Raw genomic sequence first — 13,272 nt, 5'->3', positions numbered from 1 at the left:
GGAGAATTGTCTTGCCTTTTCCATCAAGAAATCCCCCCCCCCAAAAAAACCCAACCCCTGCCCCATATGGCATTATGCACATGGGAAAGTGCTTACCTGAGACTCTTTCCTGGGACCTGTCATAGCACCTACACATCAAGAACCAGCCTATAATGTCCATATATATATAAAGTCTCATACCTAAGGGACCGCCTCTCCTGGTATGCCCCACGGAGGACCTTAAGGTCCACAAATAACAGCACGTTGGAAATCCCGAGCCATAAGCTGGTTAGATTGTGCTTAACTGGCCTTTTCAGTATTGGCCCCAACTTGGTGGAATGCTCTCTCACAGGAGACTAGGGCCCTGCGGGATTTGACATCTTTCCGCAGGGTCTGCAAGATGGAGCTGTTCCGTCTGGCCTTTGGCCTGGACTTAGCCTGACCCCTATGTTTTCCTCCCTTACGGTTTTTGATTTGGGACTTTTGAAAAATGAGGCTGCATTTAAAATTTTAAAAGTAAATTGTATTTTAACCTGTATTTTAACTAATTGATTTTCTTTCTTTCTGTCTTATTGTAATTTTACTGGTGTCAGCTGCCCCGAGCCCAGTTTTGACTGGGGAGGCTGGGGTATAAATAAAAATTTTATTATTATTATTATTATTATTAGATCCAGTGATGTTTAAAATGTTTTCCTTACACAGGTGTAGTCCCATCACCTAGAAGGCCCTTTCCCTTGTAGTTAATTATATGCTCTCTCATAGTGCATTGAGTGTCTCTCAGATCAATCTTATTTTTCCATTTATTTTGTTCTTTACTATCATTTGCTTGACACTACTAACTAGGAAACTAATATTCAAATTGTCCAAATGCTGGCCAGTGTTATATACAGCTAGAAAGAAACAGGATAAATGCCCATCAATATCTTATCATATCCAGTTGTCAAAAGGCCATATGTATGCATATGAAATATTATATAACTGAGAGTGTTCTACTGATCTTTTCCCTCATTTTCAGAATGAAAACAGTATTGCAGACTCAATATCTAATAACATGAACTCCTATTTTTGGAATATGGCCTTCCCATTTTGATAAGAAATGTAGCCATGGCTGCTGTGCCAAAAGAGAGAATAAGAATACACCCTCTTTACCTTTTGTTGACCATGATTGTTTCTCTGTGAATACCTGTATCTATTGCTGAGCTAACCGAAGAAGAACATCTCGTCATCATGGCAAGGCATTGTGTTTCATTTGCAATTTATATATGTTCGGTATCATTCTTTTTTGACTAATATAGTGCACAATGGTGCACACAATTATGCTTTTCAGCACATCCATTAAAACTCGATGCAACATAAATCAGCCACAGAGACTGGATGAATATGGTGTGAATATCTCTTACGCTGATGTGCAGGGAAAGTAGAAATTGTGAATATGATTATGCTATGAGCCTCAAAGGTTGATGCAATGTTTCTCCAGATCTGCAAGCTTCTCAGCTGTACACATCCAAAGATGCATAATTATGATGGCATCTGAAATAAAACTCTTTGCTGACCCCATGTCAGCTCAAGCAGATGTTCATCACAGTATTGATCCAAAATGATTGCCACTAGAGCAACTATTAGTGAGGAGGTAAGTGCACACATAGCAACTAGCTAAGCTAATGAGACTTTTTTGTGCCCATCTGTGAGCATTGATTGTAAGAAAAACGGAATGAAATGAAAAATACAAGCCACGAAAATTAGGATGACAGCCCAGAACCTATGAATGTTTATTCAGAAGGAAGATCTACGGTACTAAATTCAAGTAAATGTGCATAGGTCTGTAACCATACAGCACCATTCTATGCATGTCTACTGAGATGGAAGCTGCACTGTGTTCAGTGGGGCTTATATTCTCATAAATGCATTTAGGATCCCTGCCATAGCATAGTTAGTTATTTAACTATGGAGTCTAGCTTGAAGCCGTCATCTCTAATAGGGCAGCTTAACAGCTAATTGGGACAGGAGGCAGAAGAAAATATCCAGTTAAAAATCAAAGGGGGTGGGAAGGATGGTAGGGAAGTTGAAATGTGACAAAAAATCCCTTGGCCAGGCATAAATACACTGCAGTGCAGGAAGGTAAACAGCGTTTCTGTGCGCTGCTCTGGTTTGCCAGAAGCGGCTTAGTCATGCTGGCCACATGACCCAGAAGCTGTACGCCGGCTCCCTCTGCCAATAATGCGAGATGAGTGCCACAGCCCCAGAGTCGTCCACGACTGGACCTAATAGTCAGAGGTCCCTTTACCTTTACCTTACACTTCTCACTGTAGAAGGATGCATTGCATATAGCTAAAGAATGTCCTTTTCTTCTCCCCCAACCTGCCCAATGTTTTCCTCTTTTCTTTTTATGCAGCCTCCCCTTTATTTTCAGTTTCAAACAACTGCAATAATTCCTGGATCACGGGGGCATGTTTTAAGGGCCTCTGCCATTCTAAATCACAATGTAGCCTACAATCAAACATATTATGGTGTGATTCCAGGTGAGTCAGCAGACAGAATTTAGTAGTAAGCTGTTTGCATATATGTGCCTATACAAATGGCAAATGCAGAACACAATGTCAGAAAGCAAGAAAATGCAATCAAGAATTTATATAGTACCATTACCATCCAAGTGGAAAAAGCGCTGCCAAGAAATAGCACCACCCTTGTTTTGTCAGTTACACAGAAATGATACAAGTGGTTACTGCAAATATTATTGGTGAAAATTATAGAACCATTCTTTTCAACTCCCTTTGGTTTTATACGAAAGAACAACGGCTTTCTCTTCCTCTTTCCCCCCAGTGAACCACTGGAGGATTTTAATGACTGCATGTACCCAGACATTTCACTGAATGGATCTTGCTTCAGACGATTTATTTCAGTGCTGCCTCAACCGCAATTCTCCAAGGAAGCCAAGGGTGGTCGTTGCTAACAATGGCATCACAAAAGGATGAATGAAGTGCATACCCCCCAACATTCTTCAGATGAAAATAGGGATATTTCTCACTCCCCCAACTGACACTCCTTGACCCCCCATTCTTTGTTTGAGTCCCCCCCCCCCAGTAGAGCATTTCCTATCAGAAGATGGGCCAGTATCACCATGACTACACCAACAGGACACACCAAAACTCCTTAATCCCGATTTTATTTTGTTATTCTTTGGTAGATTTACTAAAAGTAAACACAAACACCAATAAATACATTTTGGAAAGGGGCAAGATAAGACACGGGTGCACAAAGTGTGTGTGTGTGTGTGTGTGAGAGAGAGAGAGAGAGAGAGAGAGAGAGAGAGAGAGAGAGAGAGAGAGAGACTGGCACATCATGTGGTGTTGGGCCTTGGCGGTGGCAGCCTCTCCTCCTTCTCACCTGCTGCCACCAGCTGCCCAAGGGAGAGGGCAGTGGTGGCCAAGGAGAGGCCATGAGATGATCCCTCACAACTGCTCGGGACAAGCATCGGCTCCTTCTCCTCCCCGAGCTTGGCAGCGGTAGAAACAGAGATATTATGGGATCAAATCAGAAGCTGGGATGGCTTTCATAATTCCAGGACTGCCCCTGGAAAATTGGGACACTTGGAAGGTATGGAAGAGCACATGTGGAGATGTGTTGGGGTATTAATAAGCAAACATATACATTATTCTTAGGAGAATGCCATGCGAAGCCATGGGAGGGGAAGAAGGAGCACACTCACAAATCCTACCCTCTCCATTGCATCCTTGTAGCATGTCTTCACTGCATTCCATGCACTGGGGGAGAAAGCGGAGAACCTGATCTATAGATGTGGGCTCCCTGCACAATTTAGAGCCTTGCACTTTCAGGATTATAAACTATGCATGCATACAGAAGGTTGCCTGCTGCACGTAGCAGGCCTATGGAAGAGGCAGGGCCAACAAGCACACACATTCCTCAGCCTCATATGTGAATGATTGACTGCCTTAGAATAGCCACTGGTTTTTGCACAAAAATATGAAGGGGCTAATCCATATGACTCAGAGCCAAACTACATGTGATTGGGGAGATCTGTGACTGAACTGACATTTTAAAAGCAACAACTGAAGAAGACCTTGAATTGGATCAGCTGCTCCCACTGTGTCCTGATCCCCTGGCCTACCTGGCAGCCAGACAGTGTGCCAAGAACAAAGTCCAAAATCTGAGGGTCCATCAGCATCCACCAAGTTCCCAGTCCAAGATCCAAAGTTGAAAGGCCAAAGGTCAGGAGACAAGGTTCAGGGTTAATCCAAATCTGAAGTCAGGATGCAGTGCAGCATCAAGCCCAAAGTCTACACCCATGGAGGTCCAGGAATATCCAAGACAAGGTCCTTCAACATGGACAGTTGAGCAGGCACAGAACTTTAGCTCAGCTTCCTTCCTATACTGTACCTGCTGATTGCAGCATCTGGGCTTGATGAGTCAGGTGACCCTCACCTACTCTCCACTTCCTTCAACTGAAGGATCACATGTCTCCTTCCCCACATGGCCAGCTAGTGAATTGGGCTGCAGGCCCTGGGCTGCCTTTGCTTCCTGGAGTGCCTCAACCGCTGTTCCCTACAGCTCAGGATGGACCGTAATCATGGGGACGGAGCCCCTCTGGCTCTGGGTCCTGCTACTCATGTTCCTGTGCACTGGCCCTCATCCCCTCATCATCCTCTGTTGCCCCTTGAGTACTAGCTACACAAACCTCTCCTTCCTCATCCCCAGCTTGCCCCTGTTTCTCAGTCACCTGGATCCTCTTCCTCCTCCCCAATGTCCAGCCAGTTTATGACACATTGTTGCTGAAAGCAATGTTGAAAGGGGTAAGGGCAGATGTTGAATGGGAAATGGACTGTGTGCAGAGGAGGCTAGTCACTTCCTCTGGCACCACAAACGGAATCCAGTTTGTCCCCCTTTGCACCTGATTTGAAGTCTGAAAAAAGACCAGATCTAGTGAATAGTTTGGCTTTCAGCTACCATATAAGGGGGCATTTTTAACCTGATTTTCTGGAGAGGCATGGTGTAAATGTACCTAAAGTAAAAGTAAATAGTAAATATAGGATTTCAGTATGTGATTCCACGATGTTGTTGTTGTTGTTGCTGCTGCTGTTTGCATAATTCTCATCCTTTATCCAATAAGATCAAGGTAAGATACACAACCCATTCTGTCTTCACAATACCCCTGTGAGGTAGTTGAAAAAAAATAAAAAAATCCTTCCAATAGCACCTTAAAGACCAACTAAGTTTGTTATTGCTATGAACTTTCGTGTGCATGTACACTTCTTTAGATACCAAAAGCTCATACCAATAACAAATGTACCGGTAGTTGGTCTCTAAGGTGCTACTGGAAGGAATTTTTTTATTTTGTTTCAACTATGACAGACCAACACAGCTACCTACTAGTTTAAGAGATAGTCACGAGCCCAAGACTGCTTACTGAAATTTATAGCAAAACAGGAATTTCAGCGCAGATGTCCGCTTTCTGTCTGTCTTTCATTAATAACACTGAGAATTAACCACAAGTTTCTATTATAGTGACTGATTCCAATCCTATAACCTCTTGGCCCTGCAGTTGAAAGACTTTAATTCTGAAACCTCAACATGCCTCTTAGAAATATAATTGGAGGAGAGGGGATGTTGCAGAAGAATACTGGTACATTTCTGCAGTTCTTTTAATTACTCTGTTCTATGCAGTTGCTGTTATAAAGCAGGATACATATATAGAATTCATGTGAACGGCGTGATGAATGTAAAAAATTGGTAGTATCAGCATTCATGGCAAGTGTAGATGATGCTGATCTTAATCAGTTCAGTTTTATGCCATATTTCTCTAAGTAATAAAATGCCATCGGTCCCTTGTGGGTTATTGTTTCCTCCTTCTAGAAAGATGATAAAGCTCCCTTGTGTTCGAAAAGAGCCAAAGGTTTGTCACAGAGACATTTTTATGGCTCATAGATAATTGTGACCTAGTTCTGACCCCCCAGGTTTAATTGCATATAAAAATTAAAAGGCTTACGATAACTAAATCCATGCTAATTTAGGGGTGCAACTGCTTCTGTCGCTCTTGGTGGCAAAACTCAAGTGATCAGGAATGCATCCTTTAAACATCATGATATTAACCTAAACGGGTTGAGTGAATGACTGAATGCCTTCCAAGCTGCCAAGGAATCAGAGGCTCCTCATTTATAATCAAAACTTGTTTCACCTAAAGTCTGTTATAAATAGATGTAACATACATCACAGGAAATATTTTGATGGTAGTTACGGATGGAAGTGCACTTGTTCCAGCTCCCAAGAGAGAGAGAAACACATACCATGTTGTTTGTGTCAAACACCTACTCTGCTACCCTGGTCGTGCCTACTGAAACTCCACAAACTGCAGCATTTGTGCTTATTTCAGAGCTGGGATGCAGACGTCGACAAGAAAACTAAAGCAATAATAGTTAACAGACCCTGTGACCTGAAGGCGTGAAGAGAGATCATTGTTAGGATTCAGCATCCTTGGCACTTTCAGGTTCTGCTGCAAGTTCCCATCCACATCTGCTCCAAAATTAATTACAGTGGTACCTCTACTTACGAATTTAATGCGTTCCAAACGCACATCCGTAAGTCGAAAAAATTTGTAAGTCGAATCCCTTAGGAATGCATTGGGAGAAAAAATTCGTAAGTAGAATCAACCCTATCTAAAAATTCGTAAGTAGAAAAAAACCTATCTAAACTGCATCCAAGATGGCGGACAAAGCTCCATTTGTAAGTAGAAACATTCGTAAGTAGAGTTATTCGTAAGTAGAGGTACCACTGTAGATGTAAAACTGGATTCATTTCTCAGATGGGCAACCAGAACATAGTTCCAGTCTCCAGCTAGGTATGCTGGGCCCTAATACATATCACTGCTGTCTGTCAGGAGGTTCTAGAGGTCACAAGTCAACCATACTGTTCACACCACAAGGCACACTCTCTCCCACTTCACTCTACTTATCGTACATGCAAGCTTCAGGCCCTCCTGCTATTTTTGGGATCAATTTTTTTTTGGAATAATAATAATAAAACCCTCTGCATGGGGGTGCTGAGTGTTTTACAATCTAGGTTAATCATTGTTCCACAGTACTGTGTATCGCTTTAGAAGAAAGAAAGAGATGTAGTGGCCTAGTTACGCAGCTGTGGGACAGCACAGCAGCTGATGTCAAGTTGTACTGATTGGGGCGTGTCAGCAATCACATACAGTATAAGAGGAGGTCTGCGTACCTTGCTCAGTATTCATCCCTCTCTCTCTTCCTCTGATACTCTCATCCTCTGGTTGTTGAATGGGTCATGTCTCTGTAATTATGTAACTACGATTAGTGTAACTTTTGTTGTTATTTTTCTTTAATTAAATCCACTCCTATTTATACTTTGCAAGTCTCCTCCAACCGCTTTTTGTTGCGCAATAGCTACTCTGCTTATATATACGCCAACAAAGGGGGGGGGACTGGTACAAAGAGGAAATCATGAATGCAGCAATAATGTGTTTTTCAGACACCACAATCAGGTGGCATCAATGGATTATACGTATCTGGATCAATTACATCTGGCCAACTGTTCCTTTAAGAATTAATTATTACAGAACTGTCTCTACACATCAGGGTTGGGAGGCAATTATCATGGACATGCACTGTGTAAGGGGGTGAAACACCATTAATGGCTATAACCTTTTGGTAGTGCTGCTACCCCACTGCTTGCAAACCTTTAAGCTACTTGGGCATAGAGTAACCCACAACCTTCAGGCTTTCATCCTAGGATCTGGGAAATGGCCAGCAGATTTCCCCAGTTAATTTTGGATGCAAGAGATAGAGAAGAATGTTTTGGATTGGCTCACTCAGTTCCTGGTTCCACTCAGGTTTGCCTTTGACTTCTCCTGAACAGGGAGGAGAACACTCATACCTCAGAAGTCAAACAGACTCTGTTCCGGAAGTTCGTTCAACTTCTGAAACGTTTGACTTCCAAAGCACGGCTTCTGATTGGCTGCAGGAAGCTCCTGCAGCCAATAGGAAGCTGCAGAAACCCCATTGGATGTTCGGCTTCTGAAATAATGTTTGAAAACCTGAACAATAATTTCCAATTTTTGATCTTTAGGGAGCTGGAACGTTTGGGAGCTGAGGTATGACTGTATAAGACAGCTGTCTTCTTGAGCCACAAGGTCTACCTAAACACACTTCTGTGCCTGGTATTACTCTTTGGTCTTGACTCCTAGTTTGCCCTCTGATCCCGGTTCTAACTCTTGCCTTCTTCCATTCTTACCTTTTGAGTTGCTTTCTGATCTGGATCGTTCCTTAGTCCAGATTCCTGGCTCACTCTGGACCACATCTACGTGGAGTTTGTTGGCAGTTGTGTGTGTGTGTGTGTGTGTGTGTGTGTGTGTGTGTGTGTGTGTGTTATATCAGTAGTTCTCTGTGTACTGGCTTTCTAATGTGGCACTTGCCTCCACTTGTGCTCTAACGATTTAGCCAAAGCCTGTACTAAATCAGACAGAGTTGGGGGAATCTGGGCTTGGGCTGAGTTGAGTTGGGTTGGGGCAGCTTTGGTTTGCCCTAGATCAGATCAGGCTGACAAGAGCGATCCAAGACAATTGGGGGGGTGTCAGGTGGGAAAACTGTATGGCAATGTTTCCCAAAGTGTGGCACACATATCCTTAAGGGGTACATGGAAGGGTTTCAAAGGGTGCATGGCGGAATTTGCTCTTGTTTCGATAAAGTAGTACTGTATTATTAAAACTACCTCCACATTATCCTTGCCCAAGAAGGGGTATACCAGTAAGATGAAACTCTCAACAGTGGTATGTGATTGCTGTAAGTTTGGGATACACTGCTGTAGGGGGTCTGCTTTGCCAGCATGTTTCCTGCAAGAAGTAGACCCCAGCAGGACTGAATCCTCCACTGCCCCACAGGATTGAATCCCCTGCTCACCAGATTGGGATAGGTGAGGGGAAAATAAACCGATTTGGATTGATCCTGAAACTCTCCCCCCCCCCTTACGTTTGCTCACTTAAGCTTTCTGATCAATAGCAAAATCTCTCTCTCTCTCTCTCTCTCCCCCCATATTTCACATTCTTGTGCGTAGGCACAAGATGGGCAGTTAAAAAGAGAAAAGTGAATGGCTGGCAACAAACCTAAGTAATTCTTGTGTCAAGACTTTGACAAGCCATTTGTTGGGAAACCTATTTAACTGATTGCAGTCTACATACAGTTAACAGATGTGCCATCCAGGGATATGTCAAGCTCCCTTTCAGCGTTAGCAATTAATGGCAGTCGCTGGTGATGAAATAGTGGGTCTTTTAATCTTGTTTTTAAAGGACAGAGGACAGTATAATTTCCTTTGTAAAATTCATCCATGTGGTAAAAAAGAGGGGGGGGGTGCAGATCCATGCCATATTTGAATAATTTGGAGTAGGGGAGAGAATTGCTCAAGGAGCTGTATTTTAGTACTTGCACCTTTTCTCAACATGCAGATCTGAGAACCTACATCAGAGAGGGGAAGCCTTTTCAGTCTGAGGTTCACAGATTCCCTACTCAGCAACATTCTGAGGGTCACATGCCAGGGCGGAACCAGAGGCAAAATTGGGTGGAGCAATGGATGTGAATTTTTCCTTCGTCCAACAGGCTAGTTTCTACACACACACAGAGAGGGGGGGCAGGCAGGCTGACAGACAGACAGAGACAGACAGACACACACACGCACACACCCTCTAGACCAGGCATCCCCAAACTGCAGCCCTCCAGATGTTTTGGCCTACAACTCCCATGATCCCTAGCTAACAGGACCAGTGGTCGGGGATGAGGGGAATTGTAGTCATAAACATCTGGAGGGCCGAAGTTTGGGGGTGCCTGCTCTAGACCTCTGTGTTTGACTCTTGAGACTCTTTCCAGGTCACATACCCTCCCAAGCCACATACCCTTCTCTCTCCTTCATCCATGTAAGTATCACAGTTCAAGGAGACATCCCAAGCAGGTAAAAACACTCAAGGAGAGTGTGAAGCAGGGCTGGTGAGGAATGTGACCTGGGGGGAAGGTGTGGGGCCTGGGAAGAATCCCAAGCGCAAAGAGGGAGGATATTTGGTCCCTCAGCTTGAGGTCCCCCATCCCTGACCTTATGTGAAACAGAGAAATCATATTTGCAACATATAACTTAGTTATAATTTAGGGAGCCATATATATATATATATATATATATATTACCTATAATCTTTATATAGGAGATAAATGTTTAACAGGCCTGCATGCAATGTGCTCCCAGTGCTAGTTTGGGAATCGCCATACCCAAGACAGCTACAATCTACATCTATCCTATATCTATCCCATCATTTCTTATGAAATGCAGCTGCTTGATCCATTTCCCTTCAAACCAGCTTGAGAGAAAGAGCAACCTAGCTGTGTTTTAAGCAGGTACTGCGCACACAGTGGATGGTGATGAACAGCTTCACTGGATTGTGGCAAAAAGAGTGTAAAACCAGTAGAAAAAATTTGCACACTAACCAGATTGATCTGCATTCTTATTAGGACTTGGTTTGAAGGCAATAGTCAAACTGATTTCAGTTTAAGGAAGTTTGACTGAAACTGAATTAATACAGCTGCTATCATGGGGAATTATAGCTCATATCAAGGTAATTTGTATTAAATTAGTTATGAACCACACTCTTTAATTTTTGAGTATAGGATTACTATTACTGCTACTACTGGCACTTACCCATCATTGCTACTAAAGGCAATTAACATGCCCATAACTGGATTTGAATGGTTTGTGTAAAATCAAGCTTGTGGCTCCTAAAATGGAGCCCTTTTTATTCTGCTCATGTGTATTTTTCCCACTGACCAATGCCCAGATCAAATATTTGCCACATCCCCCCTCCTTGAACAGAAGAGTTTGAATTTGGAAGAAACTTCCCAGTAAAATATGCAGTCTTGGCAATTTCCCTTCTGATCCACCTGAATCTGGCTCAACATACCCCGGTCCTCCAGACTGTCTTGCAATATAGATATGGAATGAATAATATATCCACGACAAGGCTGGCAAATGGAGTTGGATCAAAAGACAGTAATAGCAGGTTTTTTTTATTGGAAACATTATCAGTCACTGATGTTCATCCTGAAGGGCAGGAAATCCACAAGAGTACTTTGGAATGTTTACATTCCAAGAATGTACCTTCTGGTTAAAGAAAAAAATAGCAAATTTTTCTAGTTGTGTGTTGTACAAACAAAATGTAAAACTATGCATGTCATGAATTTAAAACTACCAGGGGAACCTGCTGCCAAATATCTGCTTGGTTATTTTGAATCAATATAGGAAATTCAGTTTTTGTCATATCTTCATATAGTTTTGCACCATTAACACACAGTTTCTACTGTCCCTGGACTCCATCTGATATTTCCCCCCACCTTTTCCCTGACTCTTTTGCCTCCAAACCCACTGCCTCCTGGTTCTTCCTTGAATTTTCAACAATCTCATATCTGTATAATAGGTTTGTGCTGTTAAAAAAGTAATGTTGTCCCGGTGCTATCTATAGAAATGGTAATGCATGTTTCTGTGCTAGATATCTCCTGAAGAACTCATTTTGGCACTATAAAGAGCAGAATTACCAGATGGAACGATTTCTCAGTGTGCTGTGATTGGCATATCCATGACAATGTGAATATGATACCCTTAAGTAAATCACAGCAACTCTGTACTTCTCTCTACAGCATCTTATTTTTGTACTATATAATAAGCTCCTCAATTTGCCCTCACTCTCAATTTTTGTCCTCGATTCTAAGCCACAGTCAGATTACCTGGAGTGGAATTAGCAAAGAGGCTTGGAGTGAAGGTTTGCAAAGTTCCCTTCTGTGCCCTTTTATTGTCAACAAGTAAGCCCTGGGAAACAAGTGAGCCATACACAAACACATTTCAGTTTAGAAAGAGTTTCAGAATGTTTAAAATAAAGGGAGTTTCGTAGAATCGTAGAATCAGAAAGAACACCAATGGCCAGCTAGTCCAAACCCCTACAATGCATGACAGATGACCATCCAGCCCCTGCTTCAAAAGTAGCCTGAAAGTTAATGTTTTCTGTTTCTTTGCACTAAATCACTGCTGCCCAGGGAAGCTATAAAACCTCTCCAGACAGGGTAGACAAGGTCACTTAGGCAGAGGCCTTACTTCATTGATTGGTGGTACCAAACAGGTCCCAAGGTTGATGCGCAGATCTTTCAATACATCCAAGATAGCTCAGACAACAAGGCTTTCAAGAATATAAAGCGAGTCAACCCAAGCTAGAATCCTGTTCTCACAACAGCCAACCACTTATGTCGCAAACTGCCCTGTGATCTTTGGATGAAGGGCAGTATATAAATTTAATAAAAAATAAAATAAAAAGATGACCTGATACATGTGGGAATTATTATTATTATTATTATTATTATTATTATTATTATTATTATTATTATTATATTTATACCCCGCCCTTCCCAGTCAAGACTGGGCTCAGGGCAGCTAACAACAAGAATATCAAAGCAAGCATAAAAGAAACAATTCAATTAAAATGCAGATTAAATACACTGTTAAAATTCAATTTTAAAATTAGGAATCTACAAGTGCAACCTCATTTAAATATCTGTAGGATAAAGCCTTAGGGGAGGGTAACACCGGGGTCAGACTGAGTCAGTCCAAAGACCAAGCGGAACAGCTCTGTCTTTCAGGCCCTACGAAACGATAACAACTCCCGCTGGGCCCTAGTCTCCTGAGAGAGAGCGTTCCACCAGGTCGGGGCTAGTACTGAGAAGGCCCTGGTCCTGGTCAAGGCCAGTCTAACCACCTTGTGACTCGGAATCTCCAGTATGTTAATATTTGTGGACCTTAATGTCCTCTGCGGGGCATACTGGGAGAGGCGGTCCCGTAGGTACGAGGGTCCTAAGCCTCGTACCTACGGGAAGTCTGCAAGCTGCACATGAGTCTTGTTTGTGGGCTTCTTATAGGCTTCTGGGTGGCTTCTGTGAGAACAGGATGCTGGAACAGATGGGCCATTGGCGTGATCCAGCAGGCTTTTCTTATGTTCTAAGATAATATCAATCGCAGGCCATGTAAAAAAGCCAGCAAAGCAGCCTCCTTGTTCAAACAGCCATTCAAGCACCCCCTGTCAGTAGCCTTGCTTTTCTTGCTTGCCTTTTCTCTAAACTGCCCCAGATCGCAATGCCCCACCCCACAGGAAAGGTAAAAGTAGATGGGCATTAGTGGTCTTATAGCTGAGATGTATGGGTCTGCTCAGCAGTAAGTTTCATGACATTTACTCCCTAGAGTGGCTTAGAC

The sequence above is a fragment of the Zootoca vivipara genome, chromosome 8 (assembly GCF_963506605.1).
Source record: "Zootoca vivipara chromosome 8, rZooViv1.1, whole genome shotgun sequence".
In the NCBI taxonomy this organism is placed as follows: Eukaryota; Metazoa; Chordata; class Lepidosauria; order Squamata; family Lacertidae; genus Zootoca; species Zootoca vivipara.
Note: the sequence above shows the minus strand (reverse complement) of the source record.